This window comes from Pongo pygmaeus, chromosome 3, assembly GCF_028885625.2.
Source record: "Pongo pygmaeus isolate AG05252 chromosome 3, NHGRI_mPonPyg2-v2.0_pri, whole genome shotgun sequence".
Taxonomy (NCBI): domain Eukaryota; kingdom Metazoa; phylum Chordata; class Mammalia; order Primates; family Hominidae; genus Pongo; species Pongo pygmaeus.
This window is the reverse complement of record NC_072376.2, coordinates 30427917-30454338: the sequence shown is the minus strand read 5'-3', so window position 1 is coordinate 30454338 and position 26422 is coordinate 30427917. Positions and strand designations below refer to the sequence as shown.

The following is a 26422-nucleotide window of genomic DNA, read 5'->3' as shown; positions in this document are numbered from 1 at the left end:
TTGAAACAAATCAAAGGCTGACATATTCACAATTTTTTAATACCCACTTATTTCTCCTAACCCTTCCTCCCCCTACCACATACATACTCATCTTGTTGGTAATAGCTGCAGATCAAAATTTGCAGGTAAAATTGATGACTGTCTTAGTTCATTTTCTGTTGCTATAATAGAATATCACAGACTAGGTAATTTGTAAAGCAAAGAGATTTATTTGGTTCATGGTTCTGGATGCTGAGAAGTGCAAGATAGAGGTGCTGTATCTGGTGACTGGTGAGGGCCTTGTTGCTGTGTCATAACATGGCGGAAGGCATCACATAGTTAGTGAAGGTGAGAAAGAGAAGAAAAGAAGGCCAAACTCCCCCATCCCTTTTATCAGGATCCCACTCCCACGATAACTAACCCATTCCTGTGATAATGGCACTACTTCATTCATGAGGGCAGAACCTCTATACCTAATCACATATTAAGGGCCTCATTGAAATGTAATAGTGCATTGGCAATTAAATTTCAACATGAGTTTTGAAGAGGACGTTCACGCCATAATAATGGTGTTATGGGAAGCTCACTGTTGTTATTATGAAATCCAATCTTTCGTCAGATTTCATGTAAGAAATACAACTCAACTTTTCCAATTACTGCTCAGATATTTTTGCTTTCTTTAAAACTCCTGGGATTTGAAGCTTAGCTTTTATCAGTTGACTTAATGGCCTCATTAAACTTTCATTAACTTCTAGAAGGACACTTTCATATTCTGTATGCAGTTTATGACTTTACCTAGATTATAAGCATTGTTAGTTGTGCATGCCTTCAAAAGCCTTATGCTAAGATAAAGGCTAACTCTGTCCTTCTATTACTATTAAATTCTCCATAGGTAGGTTGGAAGGATTTTATCTGCTTCATTTTGGATAAATAAGACAACTGTATGCACCTTATATCAGTTCATTCTTTTGTATTTTCCATTAAGTATTTCCAGAAATGTTGAAATTTTATTAATATAAAGAAGCAAGACTCAGTTAGAAATGTCAAAACTAGTTTTATTGAAGTGATAATCAATTCCTGTTGGCATTGCTAAAAACTTCCAAAAATGTATTAATTCAACAAATAATAGGTTAAGATTATGTGACGTGCCAAAAACCACATTATTCTTAAGAATACTACCTAATTAAAGAGGTGCAGATCCCAGCTGCTGTCTTCTACAAGTATACCAAAAAGAACAGAGAAACTGTTATTTATAGTCAAATTGCAATTTATTAGAGCTGTTATTTTGTCAACATGTTACTTCAGTGGTTTGTCTGACATTCTTCTAGTTGGACTCTCTCTGGTCCTGTCAATTTCTTCAGTCTTTCGAAGAGCCTGTCAGTAAAAAATATAAAAATCATAGTTGTCTAATGAGGTCTTGCCATATGCATACATGCACATCTATGATATGCATGGCATTTTAGATCTGTGGATGAAATAAATGTGAGTACTTGTTTATTATTTTTTCCATGGGTTCTGAACTAATTATTCAAGTAATTAGGGTTTATCTTCTTTAGATAATTGACCTTCATACAATGAAAGATCCCTTAATTTTTATAAATATCTAAAATGCCATATATTTGCTGTTTTTATTTCGTGTTTTGACATGACACAAGCACGAATTTCCTTGCAATACATAGTTTTCTAAAAGTAAATCACATTAGTAACACTCAAAGGAACTTTGGAGCTTTGACATGACGTATATGTTTTATGAGCTTTCAATATGTCCTTGATAAATGTAAAGGCTTATTAAATGAGCTTCTGGAAGACAAAAGAATCACAAGGTTCATTTTGCCTATACAAGCTTAATTCAAAGCTCCCTCAAACAGTTTTTAAGTCTGTTCATTCACTCAACAAATATTTATTTTGTGCCTACTACACGTCAAGCACTTTTCTGGGGATAAGAGATACACAGTAAGACAAACCCAGATCCCTGTTTACTGGATTTTATACACATGGGTGTTGGAAGAGGGAAATATTTGGTAGAAAAACTAGACATGTGAACATAAAATAGGGCATGGTAAGGGAGATAGAGGTACCTGAGTGAGTGTTGCTAATTGATATAGGATGTCAGGGAATTGAGGTCCTCTCTGATAAGGTGACATTTCAGTAGAGATCTGAAGGAAGTAAGAGAATGAGCCCTGCAGATAATCCTGTCAAAGGGTGTTCCAAGCAGAGGTGGTACAGCAACGCAAAAGGCAAGAAATAGGATCTGTCAAGGGGTAATAAGAGGACAGTGTGCCAAGGGTTGTTTTGTTCCAATTGCCAATGTTTGAATTTATTGATAATACTTTTAATTTAAGAATATTTTAAGATTTACCAAACATTTGAATATATTATTGTTTTGACTCCCACTACATGCCTGAGATATCATTGGGAACTATTATCCTGCCATTTTCAGGAAGAAATTGAAGTTCAAAGATTTTAAAGGGCCTTGTCTCAAATCCCATAGCTGGAGAATAGACATGCTAAAACTGCAACCTAAGTTTCCTGAGTCCTAGAACATTTTTCTTCCCATTGTTATTATTATTTTCTTCTTCCCATTATTATTATTATTTTATATTTTGCATCACAGAGGAGACTGGGCCTTTTCTAAAATTTTCTAAACTTTTCTAAAATTTTCATTTTCTAAAATACGTGTTTTTCAAAGGAAAATTCAACCCCAAATGTGAGAATCCGGAAACAAAACCCGGAACAATATCTCTCTTTAAAAGTGCCTGCCGAGAAACAACCAGAGTGATCATCTGTTGAAATCTTCACATTTCGGCAAAAAAGAAACCAAGGTCAAGAGATACATATTTACAAAGCTTCTAAGACACTTGAATTTAAAAATTGTTTTTCTCCTAAGGAATGGCATGTTCATTATCCTTAGATAAAAAGTATTAACTGTCATTCAATAGTTGATTGATGTGAGACTTTAAAATTATTTGAGTCCAAAAATTCAGGACATATCAGACATCCTCTGAACAGAGGATATGCCATCCTCCCACCAATCCTTTATTCCTTTCATATCATCTACCTAAAATACATTTTCTTTTTTATTCTTTTTATTTTTTTATTTTTTGAGACGGAATTTTGCTCTTGTTGCCCAGGCTGGAGAGCAATGGCACAATCTCGGCTCACCGCAAACTCTGCCTCCTGGGTTCAAGCATTTCTCCTGCCTCAGCCTCCCGAGTAGCTGGGACTACAGGCATGCACCACTATGCCTGGCTAATTTTGTATTTTTAGTAGAGACAGGGTTTCTCCATGTTGGTCAGGCTGGTCTCAAACCCCAATCTCTGGTGATCCACCCGCCTTGGCCTCCCAAAGTGCTGGGATTACAGGCGTGAGCCACCGCACCCGGCCCCTAAAATACATTTTCATTCTCACCACCTCTGAAAGTTTTTTTTATTGTTTGAGGTATCATCATTTGTGAACCACTATGCCAATCACTCCCTGACTCCTTCATATCAGTTTCATATAGGTCAGAACACCATCAATGCTTGGGTTGATTTCTCATTTTGCAGCTAAAATATGCTCTTTTTATTGTCAGTTATGTTTAAATTGTCAATAATGTCTGTCTTAGCATCCCTAAACAAAACAAATGATAAACTTTTATGGACTCTTTGTATTTCCAGCCCCTTTATTTTACACACACACACACACACAAACATATATACATAAACATACAAACACACATGCATGTATATATAATAAATTCTATGATAATCACTTATAATAATGGATGATGTTGATGATGATGAAAAAAGAGATGACTTAAATCAAAATGACTGATTATACAAAACTGATGGTTCATATGGACTCTTCACCTTCCAGAATCTTATAATTTTATTCAAGTGCCCATTTCCAACCAAATGCTTATGAATGTTCCTTTGGAGATACAGGGCTGTGGGGGGAAGAAATTTAAAATTATAGTGCCTTTACTCAAATTTAAATACTGCACAGTATTCCACAGTAGGGAATGCTATGGTGAGTATATTGAGTCATTCTCCTAAAGAAGAAATTTAAATTTTTTGATGACTTTTTTTATAGTAATCATCAGAATTTTCTTCCTTGAAACTCTCTGGAAAAAAAAAAAAAACCCTTATTAGTTAGCTAAGCATTAACAGTTCCTTTACTACTTGGATCCTTAGTCTTCCTAATTATGTCTCAAGGGCTTAATAATCTGGCAGACAAAGGGAAACCAGTTTTGTGCTTATTTCAAAAATTCTTTAAGGCACAGGAACTTTATATTACTTTATACATTTAAGGCAAACCAATTGTTAAATCAAGGTTTTTCTTACAGAATGGAAATAAATTATATAACTTTAACCAAGTTTTTTTTTTTTTTTTTACCAAGAAAAAGACAATTTCTGATAGCATATACAAGAGTGAAAGTGGTAATTTAATATATAAATAAATTCAAAGCAGTGAGAAAAAAATTAGCAATCATACAATCATGCTTTCTGATGGCGAGTGAACCACAGATAAGAAGTTGCCTTTTATTGAAGATTATCATTTTCACTTAAGTAACTCAGTACATGGGAACTGACTAGAAACTCAGGTATTTAGGTAAGCAAGAAAAAAAAAAATGGTTTTCTGTGTGGATGCAGAAGGCACATATCCAAGAAGAAAAACTAAGTTTAATAAGGTCCCAAGGTTCATTACATACAGAAAGGGTATCAAGAAATAGCTCTGAATCTGTTTTGTGAGATAATGTCTTACAACTTAGAATATTGATTCAGAGAGAAATCTTGGACCGTTGTATCTCCTGCTGCAATCATAGTCCTGAGCTAGAAAGCATCATGCATAAAGCACTAAATAAAGATAAAAACAACTGATAAAGCATTCACTTAGCTTGGTATTTCCAAAGACAGTTGAAACCAGAGTGACAAAAGTTCTCTTAGAAGTCTAGAATGCGCCGGGCGTGGTGGCGGGCACCTGTAGTCCCAGCTACTCGGGAGGCTGAGGCAGGAGAATGGCGTGAACCCTGGGGGGCAGAGCCTGCAGTGAGCCGAGATCGCGCCACTGCACTCCAACCTGGGCGACAGCAAGACTCCGTCTCAAAAAAAAAAAAAAAAAAAAAAAAGAAGTCTAGAATGCTGGAGGGATTTAGATAGATCAAAACTATTTAGCAGGGCAATCTTAATCAATAATTGCTCATTTCTAATGGAAATTGTGGCTCCAGATAGCAGTTCAGTAACAGGATCCTTCAACCAATCAAATATAATGAAATATAAATAATTAAATGCAATTTTAAATAGTGGTCAAAAACATTTTGGAGGAAAAACCAAAACCCTGGAGAAGTTATAGACCAAACAGCCTGTTTTTGTTCCCAAAGTATGATGGACAACCTAAAATATTAGAAGACTTTTTGAATAACACAAGCATTTCACATATGCTGTTCTCAGTGTATAAATTGTGCTAAATGAACAACACTATTTGATGCACAAAAGAAATCCTTTGAGGGAAAAAGTAACCATTAGCTATGTCAAGCAATCCTGTGACAGTGCCACAACATACCCATCTGATATAGCTTAATATCATTGATTTTTTTTTATAAATAACAACCCTGGGTTGTGCTGAATAAAAAGAAAACTAGCAATGGACATTGATTGAATACTCACTAGGCAATACGCTATGCATTGTACAAGACTTCCTCATTTAAGCATTACAACCACCATACGATGAGGTTTTTTACCTGATTTTTTTTAAATGGCAAGATTGTGTAGTAAGAGGGGGAGAAACAGGAGAGAAGGCACGGGAGAGAGAAAAAATAAAACTAGAGAACCAGAAAAAATGTTGAAAGATCCAAGACAGCTGAAATTTTTTTTTAATGCTTCAGAGCTGATACATTCCAAGATAGCTGTCCCACTTCCAAATTGCTCATAAAATATAACTCTAAATATAAATTGAATTAATTTAGCTATAGAAAACTCTCATTTTAAAGACATTTACTGAAAAGTGAGTCAAATATTGATTTCTGGAAATAACTATTTGAAATAAATATCTAGATCACAAAAGAAATAACCGATTGATATCAACATTTGCCGAAATATATTCATGAGGATTACTGTGCATGGTCATGGAAACGCCATGCAATTCTTTGATGATAAACACTTAACTGAGCTCTTCATTTATCCGTGTTAATGTTTAAGCTCAATTTTTTTAAAAAAGAAAGATCTAAATTAGAGATCAAAAAGCTTTATTAAATTATTGCATGTTGTAATTTGATATTTAGTTATATGTAGAACTGACTTTGCTGAAGCTAAGGTGATAAGGTACTGTTTTTGTTTAGAATGAAGAAAGTCTATTTGAAATATTTCCCAAGATTCCTCCACTCATAATTAATTCCCTGCCTCTCCTTTTTCTTTTGCAGTTTTTGTGAAGGATATAGTCACATTTCCTATAAAAAGGTCAAATTAAGCAGTACTGTATGCCTTATGTACATATAGTTTTCTTCCCTTTTGTGCATAATGAAAATGCTAATAAGTATCACAAATTCTAAATGGATGTTCAGTAATATTTTTTCATCAAATAATTCTAAATATTCTATTAATTCAGAGATATATTTTTCCATGTCTTTATGCAATTTGAAGAAATCTTAAAGCATAGCAGCTCTGCAATCACAAGACATTAAAAAACATAAAAATAAAAACCTTGTGACTGGGAAAATGGGCATTTATGGTTGAACCATTTGGACAATTCGTTATTTCTTTGTGGTATAAAAACAGGTCTTATGTTTAGGGCTTGCATTCACGTTACTCTGTTCTACTCTGTTATAGCCTTTACTTTTTTTTTTTTTTTTTTTGAGATGGAGTCTCACTCTGTTGCCCAGCCCGGAGTGCAGTGGCACGATCTCAGCTCACTGAAACCTCTGTCTCCCAGGTTCAAGCAATTCTCCTGCCTCAGCCTCCTGAGTAGCTGAGACTACAGGTGCACACCACCACACCTGGCTTATTTTTTTGTATTTTTAGTAGAGCTGGGGTTTCACCATGTTAGCCAGGATGGTCTTGATCTCCTGACCTCATGAACCACACACCTCGGCCTCCCAGAGTGCTGGTGAGAGGTGACAGCGTGCTGGCAGCCCTCACAGCCCTCACAGCCCTCACTGGCTCTCGGCACCTCCTCTGCCTGGGCTCCCACTTTGGCGGCACTTCAGGAGCCCTTCAGCCCACCACTGCACTGTGGGAGCCCCTTTCTGGGCTGGCCAAGGCCAGAGCCGGCTCCCTCAGCTTGCAGGGAGATCTGGAGGGAGAGGCGCGAGCGGGAACCAGGGCTGCGTGGGGCGCTTCCGGGCCAGCTGGAGTTCCGGGTGGGTGTGGGCTTGGTGGCCCCCCACTCGGAGCAGCCGGCTGGCCCCGCCAGCCCTGGCAATGAGGGGCTTAGCACCTGGGCCAGTGGCTGCGGAGGGTGTGCTGGGTTCCCCAGCAGTGCCGGCCCACTGGTACTGCACTCGATTTCTCACCGGGGCTTAGCTGCCTTCCCAGGGGGCAGGGCTCAGGACCTGCAGCCCCCCATGCCTAAGCCTCCCCCCGCCTCCGTGGGCTCCTGTGCAGCCCGAGCCTCCCCGATGAGTGCCGCCCCCTGCTCCATGGCTCCCAGTCCCATCCACCACCCAAGGGCTGAGGAGTGTGGGCGCATGGCGCGGGACAGGCAGGCAGCTCCACCTGCAGCCCCAGTGTGAGATCCACTGCGAGAAGCCAGCTGGGCTCCTGAATCTAGTGGGAACTTGGAGAACCTTGATGTCTAGCTAGGGGATTGTAAATACACCAATGGACACTCTGTATCTAGCTACTCTGGTGGGGCCTTGGAGAACTTTATGTCTAGCTCAGGGATTGTAAATACACCAACTGGCACTCTATCTAGCTCAAGGTTTGTAAACACACCAATCAGCACCCTGTGTGTAGCTCAGGGTTTGTGAATGCACCAATCCACACTCTGTATCTAGCTACTCTGGTGGGGACTTGGAGAACCTTTGCGTGGACACTCTGTATCTAGCTAATCTGGTGGGGAGGTGGAGAACCTTTGTGTCTAGCTCAGGGATTGTAAAGGCACCAATCAGCGCCCTGTCAAAACAGACCACAGGGCTCTACCAATCAGCAGGATGTGGGTGGGGCCAGATAAGAGAATAAAACCAGGCTGCCCGAGCCAGCAATGGCAACCCGTTAGGGTCCCCTTTCACACCATGGAAGCTTTGTTCTTTTGCTCTTTGCAATAAATCTTGCTGCTGCTCACTCTTTGTGTCCACACTGCATTTATGAGCTGTAACACTCACCGAGAAGGTCTGCAGCTTCACTCCTGAAGCCAGCGAGACCACGAACCCACCTGGAGGAGCGAACAACTCCAGACGCGCCACTTTAAGAACTGTAACACTTACCGCGAGGGTCGGTGGCTTCATGCTTGAAGTCAGTAAGACCAAGAACCCACCAATTCCAGACACACTGGGATTACAATATCCTTTACTCTTAACTTCAATAGCTCTGTCATGCGCTTTTTTTTTTTTTTAAACTTGCTCCTATTCTTAATCCTGGAATTGTCCAATAATCAAGGCATTTGATTATTTTAATTTCCTGTTTATTTTTTCTTAATGCCCCAAATAATTACAGACCGAAAAGAAAATGGTTTAGGGTGACATTATCACACTAGCTTGAATAAACATTGCCCAATTATTTTTTACCTGCTCTATATAACTTTACTTGTTCTTTTTTTTCTGGGCTGGAAAATAAAAGTCATTTTATAAGTAACATAAATAGAGCCAGGAGCTTTTTCCTTCACTATGGATCTCACATTAATTGAAACTGAACCTACCCCTATTTCTTGCATATTGTCTTTTTAGTATTTATTAATGTAGTTCCCTCTTTTCTTCTGGTTAGATGTGACCCCCCCCCACCTTTAAACTGCCCTCTAAATATTTTTCCTTATCCTATTCTACAACGGAGAATAACTTGTGAGTCAAGGTATTTTCTCCCTGATTTCCCTCCCCTCCTTGACCTTCATGGGTTCTATTAATAATAATTAATAAAAATACTTCTTTTAGTTTGAGCAAAAAAAGCACTCTCAGAAAATGATCCTGTTTTTTCTTAGATACCACATAGTATTAGAATGACAGGAAGTAATTATCAAATAGTCACAAAATAAGTTTCCCTGACTCATATTCACTCACAGGGTGGAGTTTTCATTTATCCACTTTGTTATATAGTACACATATTGGAAACTCATTTTTGTTTAATGTGATGTAAACTGGTCTCTAGAAAGATACTAGGAAGTATCTTCACTCAGACAACTCTGCAATCTCATTTGTCTACCTAGACAAGCTAATCTGATTGTAATCATGTTACTTATCTTTTAATTTCTTTTGAAGCTGATGTACATCAGAAGTGGCGTTCAGCTGGGAATAACATAGGTAAAATTGATTTTTATCACATTTGAATGTTTCAGGGCCTGGGCATGTGTTTTTTAGATACGCAATCTTAAACCACCTTGGGGTGGGAGTCCAACAGAGAAGGCACAGGCATAAACTCAATGGTGAAACATAACAAGACTGTAATATTGCCAACAACAACAATTATAAGTAAATTCTGATCCCCATTGCTTTTTTTTCAGAGTGAATTAGTCATAGATAATCACTAACAAATGCACACCTATTTTATTACAGAACTAAAGAAACTGGTGTTGTTTAAACAATGCCTGACTGCCTTCCTCCTCTTGAATTAGATTCCCTTACAATGTCAAAAACAAATACTATGAAAAACGATAGTATCTTTTACTTCTAAACTGGATTCATGAAAGATATTAAATAGCCAAGTCATTTTAAAATGAAGCACACCAGCTGCAAATTTTACTTGATAACCATTGGTTGAGCGGGGCAGGCTGGGGGTTGGGGGAGGAACACTAGAAACCATAAGAACTCATAATGATTTGATTTATTCATGATCTTGTACACACACTCCTTGGTCTGAAAAAGATACAAGAAGACTTCAATTTCAGGTTACTGAATTAGATAATTTCTCAGTGTAACTTCTTCAAGAATTGAGTGCTGACAGCATATACCATGGAGAGACAGATCCATGATGAGAAGTCTAGGTAACAGATAATGGGAGGATGGCCAGCCAGACAATTAGAGACAGGCAACCAGAACTGTGATGATAATCGTCTGGTGGTAGAAATCACAGCAGATGGCTGAATGTAGGAAGAATGATCAATCACAGCATTGTTTGTAGTAACTAAAATTTGGAAATAACTAAATGCCCATCATTAGAGAAATAGATAATGAGAACATGGATTATTAATGGAACAATGATCAAAAATAGTATATACAGGGAGATAGAGACATGCAAGTAGAGAGAAATTGGTTTTAAGGACTAAATAAAAAGCGAAAGGAGTCATTATATATATATATATATATATATACACACACACAATTTTTTCTTTTTTTTCTTTTTTTTTTTGAGACAGAGTTTCTCTCTTGTTGCCTAGGCTGGAGTGCAATGGCGTGATCTCGGCTCATTGCAACCTCTGCCTCCCAGGTTCAAGCAATTATCCTGCCTCAGCCTCTGGAGTAGCTGGGATTACAGGCATGCCCCACCGTGCCCGGCTAATTTTGTATTTTTAGTAGAGACGGGGTTTTTCCATGTTGGTCAGGCTGGTCTCGAACTCCCAACCTCAGGTGATCTGCCCACCTCAGCCTCCCAAAGTGCTGGGATTACAGCCACCATGCCCGGCCTATAATATATATTTTTAAAATGCCACTCTTCAAAGTAAATTTGTTAACAAACAAATATACATGTAGGTAAAAGGATAAAAACAGACTAGAAGTGCATACACTGACCTCTTGATGGTCTTTGTCTCTGGAAATATGGATAGGGATTATTGGAAGGAAGATAAGATTATAAATATTGTTACATTATTATTTGTGTTTTTCTGTATTTTTACATGTATTTGCAATGAAAAGAAAGAAAATGCATAAAACACATTCAAGTAGGTAATATGAGAACACCAGATATTCTGTATATGGAGTTCTTGAGAGTTATAGCAGGGGACAAACTGATGGATGTATGTTACTGGGGAAATCAATTACAACAGGATACATAATAGGTCCCACTTGCTATGAGTAATTGCATTATTTAGGATTCTTGGTTGCAAGAAATAAGGCTAGGGGGCAAGGAGGGAGGGTGAGATGGGAAAAGAGGAGATGTCTATCAAATGTTACAAAGTTTCAGTTAGACTGGAGGAATAAACTGTAGTGTTGTATTGCACTGCAAACATCATATTTAAAAGGGAAATATAATACATTTTCCCCTAAAAGTGAGAAGATGACAATGATATGCAGATTTAACAATTCCATTCATTATTTTAATAGAAGTCTGAACCAGTGCATTAAGACAAGAAAAAGCATTAAAAGGCATCCAAGTTTGAAAGAGAGAAGTGAAAGCATCCATTTTTTTTTTAACATGTGACAAAACTGTGTTTCTGAGAAACCCTAAAGAAATGATGACAACAAAGTAAAACCCACATAATAATAAGGGAAGTTACCAAAGTTGCAAGGTAGATGATCAATATACCAAAATTAATTTTGTATTTCTACACAACAGTACTAAAAATTGAATTTAAAAATGTTTAAAATTACAGAAAATTATGAAATATTTAGGGATAAAAATGCAATGGTGCAAAAGAAGCTCTACTCTAAAAACTACAAATCATTACTAATGTGTCCGGAATTGGTTCCTTCTGGTGCGTTTGTGGTCTTGCTGACTTCAGGAGTGAAACTGCAGACCTTCACAGTGAGTGTTACAGCTCTCAAAGGTGGCATGTCTGGAGTTGTTCATTCCTCCCAGTGGGTTCCTGGTCTCGCTGACTTCAGGAGTGAAGCTGCAGACCTAAGTAATGAGTGTTACAGCTCTTAAAGGTGGCACATCTGGAGTTGTTTGTTCCTCCCAGTGGGTTCATGGTCTTGCTGGCTACAGGAGTGAAGCTGCAGACCTTCTCGGTGAGTGTTACAGCTCATAAAGGTAGTGTGGACCCAAAGAGTGAGCAGCAGCAAGATTTACTGTGAAGAGTGAAAGAACAAAGTTTCCACAGCATGGAAGGGGACCCAAGCGGGAGTGGGTTGCCACTGCTGGCTCCGGTGGCCTGCTTTTATTCCCATATTTGGCCCCACCCACATCCTGCTGATTGGTCCATTTTACAGAACGCTGATTGTTCCATTTTACAGAGTGCTGATTGGTCCGTTTTACAGAGTGCTGATTGGTGCATTTACAACCCTTTAGCTAGACACAAAATTTCTCCAATTCCCCACCTGATTAGCTAGACACAGAGCACTGATTGGTGCGTTTATAATCCTTTAGCTAGACAGAAAAGTTGTCCAAGTCCCCACCCAACCCAGAAGCCCAGCTGGCTTCACCTCTCACTAAAATAATGAATTAAAACCTAAGAAAACAGAAAACTCTATCATGTTCGTAGATATCTCCAAAATAATCTATAAGCCAATCCAATCACAATCAGAATCTCCATAAGGATTTTTAAATGATAAGCAAATTCTAAAATTTGTATAAATATTCAAAGTATCCAGAACAGTTAAAACAATCTTGAAAAAAAAGAACCAATTACAAATATTTATACAACCTGATCTTGAGACTAATTATAATGCTACAATTAACCAGTGTAGTTATTAGTTTAAACATAAACTTACAAGTCCATGGAACAGGACATAGAGCCAAAACATGGGCCTGCACGTATATGATCAACTGATTTTCAACAGACACTTAGGCAATTCATTGAAGAAAAAAATGTTTTACTTAAATAATGCTGGATCAAGTGGACATCCATATACAGCATATGTATTAATTTAAAAGAGGATTGTTTCATATTTTACCTCCTATCCAAAATTGACCTGAGATTAATCAAAAATTGAAATATGAAAGCTTAATTTATAAATTTTCAGAAAAAAAGTATAAGGGAATATCTTTGGAACCTTAAAATAGTGAAATATGTCTTAACCAAGACAAAAATATCATGAAATAAAAAAGGAAAATATATAAGTTGAACTTCATCAAAACTTAAAATTTCTGCTCCTCAAAACCCAATATTAAGAATATTTTCAGCCACAGACTGATAGAAAATAAAATACAAAAAGAATTGTATTCAGCATTTAAAAATAATTCATACATTAATAACAAAATTTTAAATAATTCAATAAAAATTAACAGAAGACTTGCATAGACACTTGAAGCAGAAGATACACAGATATCTTGAAAAAATTTTTGATATGGTTTGATGGTGTCCCCCACCCAAATCTCAACTTGAAGTGTATTTCCCAGAATTCCCATACATTGTGAAAGGGACCCACCCAGGGGGAGGTAATCGAATCATGGGGCCCAGTCTTTCATGTGTTGTTCTCGGAATAGTGAATAAGTCTCACAAGATCTGATGGGTTTATCAGTGGTTTCCACTTTTGCTTCTTCCTCTTTTTTCTCTTGCCTCTGCCATGTAATAAGTGCCTTTTCCCTCCCACCATGATTCTGAGGCCTCCACAGCCATGTGGAAATGTAAATCCAATTAAACATCTTTTTCTTCCCAGTCTCGGGTATGTTTTTATCAGCAGTGTGAAAACAGGCTAATACAGTAAATGGATACCAGCAGAGTGGGTTTGTCCTGAAAAGATACCTGAAAATGTGAAAACAACTTTGGAACTGGGTAACAGGCAGAGGTTGGAACATTTGGAGGGCTCAGAAGAGGACAGAAAAAGAAGACAGGTTTGGAATCTCCTAGAGACTTGTTGAATAGCTTTGACAAAAATGCTGATAGAGATATGAACAATAAGGTCCAGGCCGAGGCAGTCTCAGATAGAGATGAGGAACTCGTTGGGAACTGGAGCAAAGGTGACTCTTGTTATGTTTTAGCAAAGAGACTGGCAGAATTTGTTCCCTGCCCTAGAGATCTGTGGAACTTTGAACTTGAGAGAGATGATTTAGTGTATCTGGTGGAAGAAATTTCTAAGTAGCAAAGCATTCAAATGTGACTTGGGTGCTGTTAAAAGCATTTTGCTTCAAAAGGGAAACAGAGCATAAAAGTTCAGAAGATTTATATCCTGATGATGCAGTATAAACTAAAACCCCATTTTTTGAGGAGAAATTCAAGCAGCTGCAGAAACTTTCATAAGTAGCAAGGAACCTAATGTTAATCCATGAGGAAAATGTCTCCAGGCCATGTCAGAGACCTTCATGGCAGCCTCTCCCATCACAGGCCTGGAGGCCCAGGAGGAAAAAGTGGTAATGTGGGCTGGGGCCAGGGTACCTGCCTGTGCTATTTGCAGCCTAGGGACTTGGTGCCCTGTGTGCCAGCTGCTGCAGCCATGGCTGAAAGGGGCCAGTGTAGAGCTTGGGCTCTGGCTTCAGAGAGTGGAAGCCCCAAGCTTTGGCAGCTTACACATGGTGTTGAGCCTGCAGGTCCACAGAAGTTGAGAAGTGAGGTTTGGGAACTTCCGCCTAGATTTCAGAAGATGTATGAAAATGCCTGGATGCCCAGGCAAAAGTTTGCTACAGGGGGAGGTCCCTCATGGAGAACCTCTGCTAAGGCAGTGTGGAAGAAGAATGTGGGGTCAGAGGCCCCACACAGAGGCCCTACTGGGGAACTGTCTAGTGGAGCTGTGAGAAGAGGGCCACTGTCCTCCAGACCCCAGAATGGTAGATCCACTGACAGCTCACACTGTGCACCTGGAAATGCTGCAGATACTCAATGCCAGTCCAGGAAAGCAGCCAGGAAAGCAGCCAGGAAAGCAGCCAGGAAGGAGGCTGTACCCTGCAAAGCCACAGAGCAGAGCTGCCCAAGACTATGGGCACTCACCTTTTGCATCAGCGTGACCTGGAGCCAAAGGAGATGACTTTGGAGCTTTAAAATTTGACTGCCCTGCTGGATTTCAGACTTGCATGGACTCTGTAATCCCTTTGTTTTGACCAACTTCTCCCATTTGGCTTAGCTGTATTTACTCAATACCTGTACCCCCATTGTATCTAGGAAGTAACTCACTTGCTTTTGATTTTACAGGCTTATGGGCAGAAGGGACTTCCCTTGTCTCAGATGAGACTTTGGACTGTGGACTTTTGGGTTAATGCTGAAATGAGTTAAGACTTTGGGGACTGTTGGGAAGGCATGATTGGTTTTGAAATGTGAGGACATGAGATTTGGAGGGGCCAGGAGTGGAATGATATGGTTTGGCTGTGTCCCTACCCAAATCTCAACTTAAATTGTAGCTCCCAGAATTCCCACACATTGTGGGAGCGGCCCCAGGGGGGTAATTGAATCATGGGGGCTGGTTTTTCTAATGCTATTACCCTGATAGTGAATAAGTCTCACAAGATCTGATGGGTTTATCAGGGGTTTCTGCTTTTGCTTCTTTCTAATTTTTCTCCTGCCACTGCTTCCTGCCATGATACTGAGGCCTCTGCAGCCATGTGGAACTGTAAGTCCAATTAAACCTCTTTTTCCTTTTTTTTTTTTTTTTTTATTTTGAGATGGAGTCTTGCCCTTGTTGCCCAGACTGGAGTGCAATGGCATGATCTCGGCTCACTGCAACCTCTACCTCCCGAGTTCAAGTGATTCTCCTGCCTCAGCCTCCTGAGTATCTGGGATTACAGGTGCCCGCCACCACGCCTGGCTAATTTTTGTGTTTTTAGTAGAGATGGAGTTTCACCATGTTGGCCAGGCTGGTCTCGAACTCCTGACCTCATAATCCACTTGCTTCGGCCTCCCTAAACCTCTTTTTCTTCCCAGTTTCAGGTATGCCTTTATTAGCAGCATGAAAATGGACTAATACAGTCTTCAATATCAATAATCATCAGTATCACAGCCTATCTTGTGTTGTTATAAAGGAATCCTTGAGGTTGGGTAATTTATAAAGAAAAGAGATTTATTTGGCTCACAGTTCTACAGGCTGTACAAGAAGTATGAGGCCAGCATCTGCTTCTGGTGAGGGCCTCAGGCTGCTTTCACTCATGGCAGAAGGTGAAGGGGAGCTGGTGTATAGAGATCACATGACCAGAGTGGAAACAAGAGGAGAAGGAGAAGGTACCAGGTTCTTTTTAACAACCAGCTTTCACAAAAACTAAAAGAGGGAAAACACACTCACCCTCCCCCTAGAAGAACATTAATCTATTAATGAAGTATCAACTCCCATAACCCAAATAACTCCCATTAGGCCCACCTCCAATACTGGGGATTAAATTTTAACATGAGATTTGGAGGGGGTAAACATCTTAACTATAGCAACTGGTAAAATGAAAACTAAAACAACAATGAGATATCATTTCATTTGCATTTGAATAGCTAAAATTAAAATGTCTGACAATACCAAACACTGGCAAAGACATAGATCATATTGGAACTCTTGTATGTTGCTGGCAGGGATATAAAATGCCACAAATACTTTGGAGCACTGCTCCTGATAATGTAATCAATTCCTGATACTGTTAAATAAATGTCTAACAATATGAGAGAATAAGTAATTTGTGTTATTATGTAATCTTACCATGAGATACAACTAGTAATAAACATTTTGTTGTGTAAAATAAATCTGAAAATAATTGTTTCTTCGAAAATGGGATGACTGTACAGTACACAAGGAAGCTTTTGGGATTATAGAAATATTTTGTATCTTGTTTTGCACAGTGGTTACTTTGCTATATATATTTGACAAATTCATTCAAATGAACACTTAAAACCTATGCATGTTATTTTACGTAAATTATACCTCAATGGAAAAAAAAATCAAAACCTGTCCATTTTCTTTCATGTAAATTACACCTCAATGAAAAAAAAAAGAAAAACAGTGAAATTTATAACCAATTCAATCAACAGGTATTTATTGATTGGATATCAGCTGGATCCAATGGTGATGGAGGTGTAATTAATTCTAGCAGCATAAGATTCCTCATCTCAAACAACTAATAAGCAAAAAAGATTAAAAAATAATTTAAAATAACAATTTAAATGATGGCACAATGCATTCTATGGTAAATTGTATTTCATTCTTCTCTTTCCGGAGGCTGTTGGACAAAATCTGTTTCCTTGCTTTTTCTAGCTTCTAGATGCCACCTACATTCCTTGGCTTAATGACGTCTTCCTCCATCATCAAAGCCAGTAGCATAGGATCTTGAAATCTTTCTCTGGCCTCCAATGTGCTGCCTCTCTGCTCTTACAAGGAGCCACGTGATTACAGTAGGTCTACCCAAAGAATCTACCAATCTCAAGACCCTTAACCTGATTACATCTGCCAAGTTTCTTTTTTCCCTTTTTTTTTTTTTTTTTTGTCAAGTAAGGTAACATATTCACAAGCTTCAGGGAGTAAAAAGTGGACCTCTTGTGTGTGTATGTGGGGGTATCTATCATAGCACACTTCTAACCTCCCAATGATTCATATATGTCCTACATGCAAAATATATTCACCGCACTCCAGGGTTCCCAAAAGTCTCAATCCATTACAGCTTCAACTCAGAGTCCAAGATCTCATCAGTTCAAAATTTCCAACTCTTATGTACATTATCTAAATTGGATATGAGTGAGGCTGTAGGTATAATTCATCCAGGGGCACAATTTTTCCTCTGCGAACCTGTGACACTCAAGAAATGAGTTTCCTGCTCTCAAAATACAGCAGTGGAACAGGCATATGATACCAGTTATAAACACGGACCCATTTCCACGACGGCTTACTCACATGACCGGCAAGTGGCTCCTGTCAGAAGGAGGCCTTGATTTCTCACCCTGTGCATTTTTACAGTATAGCTGCATAACGTGGTAGTTAGTTTCCCCTTAAGTGAGCAATCTAAGAAAAGACAGCAGAAGTAGCAATTTCTTTACTCTTGTCCGTATCCTATTAGTCATATAGCCCAATCTTTTTGTTTGTTTGTTTGTTCGTTTTGGGTTTTTTGTTGTTGTTGTTTGTTTTGAGATGGAGTCTCACTCTGTCACCCAGGCTGGAGTGCAGTGATGCAATCTCTGCTCACTGCAAACTTCATCTCCCGGGTTCAAGCGATTCTCCTTCCTCAGTCTCCCAAGAAGCTGGGATTACAGGCATGTGCCACCATACTCAGCTAATTTTTGTATTTTTTTTTGGTAGAGATGGTGTTTCACCATGTTGGCCAGGCTGGTCTCGAACTCCTGACCTCAAGTGATCCGACCATCTGGGCATCCCAAAATGCTGGGATTACAGGCATGAGCCACTGTGCCCTGCCACATAGCCCAATCTTGATAGTTTTTCAGGGGACTACACAAGAGGGTAAATATCAGAAGGTCATTATCACTGGGGGCCATTTTTGAGATGGCTACCACAGTGAGCAATATAGACCTTACAGAAAAATGTACCAGATAAAAACTCAGCTGTGAAACAAATTCTCACAGGAGATGAGGGGGAACCTCCACGATCTATGAAGGATGTGAATTCAGTATTTAAAAAAAGTACTTTAGGACGGGTGTGGTGGCTCAAGCCTGTAATCCCAGCACTTTGGGAGGCTGAGCTGGGCAGATCACATGAGCTCAGGAGTTCAAGACCACCCTGACCAACATGGTGGAACCCCATCTCTATTAAAAATATAAAAATTAGCCGGGCATGGTGGCGTGCACCTGTAATCCCAGCTGCTCAGGAGGCTGAGGCAGGAGAATTGTTCTAACAGGCAGGCTTGAACCTGACACGTGGAGGTTGCAGTGAGCTGAGATCATGCCACTGCACTCCAGCCTGGGCAACAGAGACAGTGTTTCAAAACAACAACAACAACAACACAACAAAAAACAACAAATAAAAAAAAACTTCAAATCTCTCTCTTAAAAATATCCTTAAATTTTCACTGAGAAAAAAGACTGACAGTAATTAGGCAGCAGACTTCATGAAAAACAGAATATTATTGACATATAAGTTAATATAGATCTAAACCACTGAAAACATGTTTGCCATATGTAGTACTTGAGACCCTGAAAGAGCATTTATCAACTGTGTGTTTACAAAATTAATCTTACAAAAGTGGGCACAGATTCTAGAGTCATCTCAACACATTTTTTTTAGTGTATTGTTTGCACGGGAATTTAGCCAATATTTAAAAAATCCCCTTGGCTCTAAATTTATCATTGTGCAATCATAATTGAAAGGAAAATAAGAGGTCATCTAACCTTTCTCTAAGCAGAATTATTAGGGTCACATTCAAAATGAATGGATAATTGTTTGGATTTCTGTTCCAAATCTTGCCTTTTGCTAGAAGTAACAATGACGTGGTGATACCCCAAGGCTAATGTTGTTCCTGTATTGTAATAAGCATATTTATTTGTTTGTTTATTTTTTTGTGGAAACATTAAGTAAAAGCAGGTGATACATGCATGGGGTTGGGGCCCAGAATCTGGTTGATTAAATAAAAACTCTTTTACTCTGCTTCCTCTAAAGGCTTATGATCTGATTTTAGCTATCTTTCTTTTTAGAAAATAATAAAAACAATAAAGGACAATTTGGGGCAATAGTCAGAAAGTAAAAACCTCATAGTCACTGGGACATTCATTCAAGAAATAGGTACATAATACTTATTTTACCTAACATAGCGCTGGACGTTATACAGGAAATAATACAGAAATAATAGAAAGTCTTTAACCTGAAGGAACTTAACATGAAAGATTCTGATTCCTGTTGGGATTTGGAGATGTCAATTACTCACCCTCTTGCTCTCTAGGTTCCCTATGGCAAATCCTAGGCAAAAAAGAGAAGAGAATGAAAATGTCAACTTTATTAATGGCCACCTAAATGCAGATACCTCAGTAAAGGTGGATTAGAGGACAGAACTGTATGTATAATCAAAATGCAATGGACACGATCTACCACTCTTACAGCCTCCCCTTTTTCTTCCCTCCCCACAATAATTCAACGCTAATTTCTCTCGATTTGCCCACAATTAGGCTAAATCTGACAAAACAAATGCTTATCCAATACAACAGGGAAGACTATTTATCCTTAGGGATTAATATGCATTTTATCTCCCTGTCTGAATGTCTCAAGATAACCTAGTGTTACACAGCAGCTTCTTCTAGTGCGATAGGCCCCGAGCCTCCCTAAATAGTGCTGGAATACATCAGCTACTTGACATCTTCAGTATCTTTCATTAACATATCTCAGCCCCTGAGTCTTGCTAAGGGCGCATGTTGTGTGATTTTTGCAGTCCTAAAATTTACAGCAAAACTCTCAAAGAAATGACTAGGAAGATTTTAGGATAAGCCCAACACCTTATTCTGTATAACTTCGTTAATTTATATCTAGTTAGAGAGAAAAAGAAAATGAATCACAGCACAAGAGCTCCAGAGAAACCTTTAGAGTGTGTATTATAAAGTTGCTTTGAAGCATTGAAAACATGAAATGGGAATGAATTAAACTGATATCATTTCATTTCGCTAATGAGCAAATATTTAAACAGCTTTATTTGCCATCTGGATGGCTGCCAATAGGAAAGCTCCTTCAATAAAGAGTTGCTATCCTCTTGCTTATTAAAGCTGTGTTTTTTACGTATCTGTCCTCTTTCAGGTTTTTAGTGAAAAATATAAGAATATTAAAATGAGAGGGTCAGGAGTCAAGCAACATTAAAATATTTTAGCTTACATCATAGGCATATGAACTAATTAGATTAGCATATAATTATGGAAGTCTATGTTAACATATAGAAGGAAGCTGATACAGAAAGAAGCAAGCTGAAATATTTTAATAACTTAAAGAACATTATGAAATAACACATTTTTGGTTTTTTTTTCTGTCCTTGGAAGCTACTTGAAATAACACAGTTTTCCACAGTGCAGAAAACTAATAGAGCCAAGCAATTACACCCTTACCTATAGCAAGATTCTCTATGCTTCTAATTTAACTATTGCCAATTGTTAACCATAATGGAATTGATGGTGAATACATACATCTGCATACACACAAATCATATTAGTCTGTTCTCATGCTGATAATAAAGACGTACCAGAGACTGGGTAATTTATAAAGGAAGAGGGTTAATGGACTCGCAGTTCCACATGGCTGGGGAAACCTCACAATTATGGCAGAAAGCAAAGGAGGAGCAAAGTCACATCTTGCATGGCAGCAGGCAAGAGAGCATGTTCAGGGGAACTCCCCTTTATAAAACCATCAGATCTCATGAGACTTACTATCATGAGGTCAGCACGGGAAAGACATGCCCTCATGATTCAGTTAACTCCCACTGGGTTCCTCCCCCGACACGCAGTAATAATGGGAGCTACAATTCAAGATGAGATTTGAGTGGGGACACAGCCAAACCACATCACAAATACACAAGCACAAATACACATGTACTCACACAATAGGATTAATTGGTTTTGGAAATGAGTAGCCTTCATTCTATATTTGTGATCAATGCCTATGAAAAGAATAGGTGACATGTATACTTAACACTTCCAAAAATAATATTAAGAAGTATTAAAACAAAGTCATGCTTTGTAATCCCAGTGGCTGCACCATTCTTTGTCAAATGTAGTTATCACTATAAAGAGCAGTCATATCACTGCTTCCCTGTTAGCACTGGCTAAATATTATTGCTCTGCTATTTCAACAGCAAACTGCAGGCCTTTGGAGCCAGCAGGCTCTCCTCAAGGACTTGCTGATGTGTAGCAAAAATATTTTAGTGTGAAAAAACTACTCCCTAGTGCACTTGTTTGCAAACTGCTGAATTTCTAGATAACTCTAACTATGTTTGAGGACTATTTTTGATCGCGCAAATCTGGTGCTGAAATGCCTCTAAAGAATCAACACTTCTTTTTCCTTTCTTTTTTTTTTTTTTTTTTTTTTTTTTTTTTACTTTTTTAGTCACAGCATGACAAACCTAGTAGAAACACAAAGCCGCTTGGGTAGTAATTTTTTATTTTGAACGGTAATTTGTTGTGTTGAACCCAGACCTTTCCGTTTCATGCTTACAAAACACTAAAAAGCAGTCAAGTGAAATGCAAATTAATATGAAACTCAAATACTCTACTTAACAGCTTTCAACTTAGTAGACTCAATTGCCAAATGAATGTAAAGCAAAGCTTTAACACTGCTGTTAATTATGCTTTTCTTGCCAGAAACACTTTTGCCATTACCTAGAAACTGTAAAGAATTGTTTTATTTCATCCCGAAATTTCTGTGTAATTTAATTACTGTTTATTTCTGTTTTATCCTCATCTGCTTTCGTTTGCATAAAATCCAGCAACTAAGCAAATACTTCCCCTAATGATTTTGTTTATATGTACACCAAAAACTGAAGTCCATTTAACTACCACACTAAAGTCTAGTTAAAGTAAGACTGAAGATTTATTTTTCCATTGTTGTAATTTATATAGATTAAGTGAACTTTTGTGTCCTCTACTATTGAGAATATGCTTTTGCATATCTGATTATATGTATTTATACTAATAAATTTTTAACATACTAGAACTTAAATATGTTTATGCAAATGAAATTAATATGGACAATTGAGACTGTCACAGATTTAGTGTTTACACTATAGCCATGCATTAGAAAAACTTTTACCCCTTGTATATGAGGTGCTATATGCCATATTACACTCTGGTGTTGAAAGGATGGACAAGGCGTTGTGCTCTCTTTGTGGAACTCAACATCTAGTGATGGGATATATATTAAAACACATAATTATAATAAAAAGTATAAAGTATTATAATTGTTTTTCATAAAATCAATATATTTTTATTGTATCATCAGGCATTTAAGACCCATCCACAATGTGTTTTTTGATTCCTCTGGATAATAGGCCCATATATTTCAAGAGGCTGGTAAATGTACTCTTGGTACTGTATTTTTTGGTTACATTAGATGGAGCATGAACTGTCTGATTTATCACCATTTCTACCACTCCCAACTGTTACACAAAAAAACCAGGGTCTCTCTTGGATCACCAAAATCTTTGAGACCCTGAAGTGGTAGTTTCTCTAGTAAATGACGTAAACCCTCACGTTGACTGGCTAAACTAAACCCAATTGGGTTTCTGGCTCAAATATTCAATTACAGTACAATTGTATAACTGACAAATCTCCACTTTACTTTTCAGTACGAGAACACATGTCATCCTTCATACACTCAAGTGACATTACTGACCCACCACCATCTGCCTTGAGAATTTTTCCCAGTGGTGAGAATAAATTTTCATGGATTCATATACACCTGGTCCAATTTGTGACAAAGAGCATGCATTTTAGGGACAGCTGGCCAAAGTTAGGGGCATGCTGTGTGGGTGTGGAATAGGGCACAGTAAACTGGCCCCACGTGGGGACTGAACCTTGGCCTCATTAGTGACATACTGTAATCAGTTGGTCTCAATAGTCTCTAACAGCTCTATTGAAAATGAACAATATGCTCAGCCATCCACTGTGAATTTGCTCTTTCTTAAGTGTGTCAGACCAGAGATTCTCCACAAATTTTAAATTTGCTTTTTTGTTCTCTCTCATTTCCAAGGAAAAAAGGGCTTACTGCCTACCTTTTTCTCCACATTTCTCCACTAATGTTTGTTCTACTTCAGCTTGCTTTTTTTTTTTTTTTCCTGGGTCTTTTCCTATTCTTACCACACATTTTCTTTAGGTGAAGGGGCAGTTAGTGGTTATAACCTAAAGTATGTTAATGTCATACAGCTTCAAAGAATGGGCCTTAGGCAGTGAAGGCTGAAAAGAGCAGACTTTGAAGGGGAACTTTTGCTTACCCAAAAATATGAATACAATTATCTTGCTAAATTAATTTGATCCTCCAGGTAATGTGAGGATGGGGCTGTTGTAGTAAGAAATACCAGTGGTTTTCTATAGCAGCATAACCAACTTCAGTTTTAGGCTCACGAACATTCAGAGCTGGAAAAATCCTCACAGTACATCTAGCCCACTGAAACCCAAAGAAATTAAATAATTTTTTCAACATTCCAAAAACTAGATAATGCAGAATTGAGTTTTACATTAGTTAAGGGATACACTGAGCTGCGGTAATAAGGAAACCAAAACAAAATGATCTGAATAAATTTTTCTTTGAGATAACAAAACAGAGGTGTGGTCCAGGGTTGTTTTATAGGTTCTGCCATCTTTAACTTACAGCATTCATTTCTGTGTCCAAGGCAGATTCTCCAGTTGTCACCAACTCCCAGCCAGTGGGACAGGAAAATAAATAATTGGAAAGTGTATACCAATTGTTATCTGTCACTTCTCACATTTCTTTGGCCCAAAGGTAGTCACATGGTATATGTAGCTCTGTGCAAAAGAATCTGAGAAATATATTCGCTAATTGGGCACATTTTTTGCCCAGCTCACACCTCAAGGCTATCTTTATTATTATTAAACAAACATTACTAAAGGGCTAAGAAAGAACATTAGTGCTTTTCTTATTATTAAAAGGACTATTTTATTAAATAGGACTCTATAAAACGACTAAGAACACAATAGATATGGTTAGATAAGTCGGATTGCTGTAGTAGAATTCTAATATCTTGACTACAATGCTAGGAGTCTTTATAGCAAAATAACCTTACAGTTGGTTAACTTATTCTTTTTTTCAAAATTATTATATTATTAACTTCTCATATGAGAACACCATCTTTGTGGTTGCCTTAGATGACCTTACCTCATATCTTCTGTGTTCTCTTTACACTATACTTCTGTTTATGTGAGAAAAAGTGGAAAATTTAATGTATACAATTATTTGAAGCCATAGTCAATATTTCAAAGTCCAGTGCTTTTACCTAACTAGGAAAATTAAATAGAGGTACAGACTCATTGACTTGAGTCTTAATCCTTTACTGGATCAAATTACAGTATTATGACATTTGAACCCAGGTAAAGGAATTTCTATATTTATTTCAAAATTAACATATACCACTAAATGGTATTCAAAAGAACACATGACTTACCAAACAAGTTCTAGTGCTTGGAATATTTGAAACAGTTTAATTGCTCAAATAAATATTTGGATAAATGGATGAATAAACAAATGAATGAGTGAATCAACATTTCCCAAGAACAATTTTGATTTTTTCATAACTGATTATTCTGTATAGATTAGGGCGTGGGCAGTGGCTCATGCCTGTAATCTCAGCACTTTGGGAGGCAGAGTTGGGTGGATCACTTGAGGTCAGGAGTTAGAGACCAGCCTGGCCAACATGGTGAAACCCTGTCTCTATGAAAAATACCAAAATACAATAGCTGGGAGAGGTGGTGCCCACCTGTAGTCCCAGCTACTCAGGAAGCTGAGGCAGGAGAATCACTTGAACTCGGGAGGCGATTGTAGTGAGCTGAGATCGCACCACAGCCTTGTCAACAGAGCCAGACTCCATCTAAAAACAAAACAAAACAAAAAGTCTGTATAGATTAAATATTTGTAAACTCCTTGTTAAATTAAATCTATAAATCCACTGATTGCCTTTTGTCTCCTAGATCATTAAAAATAATTTTGTGTCTTCTTTGACTTTGCATTGAGGGTTCAGTAATGAGAGTAAGTGTGAATCTGCATAAGGTCCAAAGATTGGCTTAGTCTTTTTTGTCCAGCTAGATAAATGCCATCCATTTTTATACCAGAATATTTAAGAGTTAGTGATATAAGTGTCCCTCTAGTACATATCAATGAAATCCTCCGTGACTTTTGCTGTCTCCGTACTCAGGAGTATCAGTGATACTGTATTGTTGTATTTTTCCAAGTCTCCCAAAGCCAAAGCCATTTCTTTTCCCCCTTGTTTTTCCTTTTTCTTGAGTTCCTGTCATCTGTCTCCTTAGCCTTCTAAAACGATATCCCAAAGATTTCCCAATGATAAGCTGTGGCAGCTTTTTAAAGAAGTTTTCGGTTTTCTTTCCTAGTTTTTGGGTAGAAGTTGAAAAAACAAAAAGAAAAAAGCACTACTAGAGACGGTGGGATGTACTGTACTGTTTGTCTGACTATAATGTCTAGTAGTATCTCTTTGTTTCCCTTTCTCTTTGAAAATGTCTGGCCTCCAGCCAGGCCTCTTACCAACCGAGTAGCTGGTATCACACCCTTAGGAACAAGGAAATCTTCTCTTCGTAGGGTTTAACTGTTACTGCCCAGGCATTTCATATCACATGATAGCTTTCCCGTTTCCCATAAATACAATTTACTTTTAGAAGAATTGCATCTAATGTAAAACTGTTGACAACCTTAAGACATTAAATGTAGACATTTCAAAGTACAGAAGTGATTTTTGAAAACATATACCATGTAATCTGGCGGAAGAACTAAGGATACATTAAAATGTATAATAGATGATTTTATTGTAAAACTTCTAAATCTAATAACATAATTCTTTCCTGTCTTTTATAAATGCAATTTTAACAGCATTTCCAAGATCTGGTTAGAGTAAAGTTCCTCTTCATTAATGTTTATTTCTACTAGCTGTAAGCTGGTGACATCAGTACT

General features: G+C 38.0%; 1 long non-coding RNA gene across 1 annotated transcript in view; it reads right to left on the bottom strand.

Moving 5' to 3' along the window:
• Nucleotides 1-1228: 1228 nt before the first annotated feature.
• The window catches only part of LOC129035215 (uncharacterized), a 41907-nt gene continuing 16713 nt past the window's right edge, over nucleotides 1229-26422 (bottom strand). Inside the window, exons 3-5 of the long non-coding RNA XR_008502145.1 lie at nucleotides 19686-19717; nucleotides 17708-17815; nucleotides 1229-1353 (exon numbers count right to left, since the gene is read on the bottom strand). This is a non-coding gene — a long non-coding RNA (uncharacterized LOC129035215). The remainder of the gene's footprint in view (nucleotides 1354-17707; nucleotides 17816-19685; nucleotides 19718-26422) is intronic.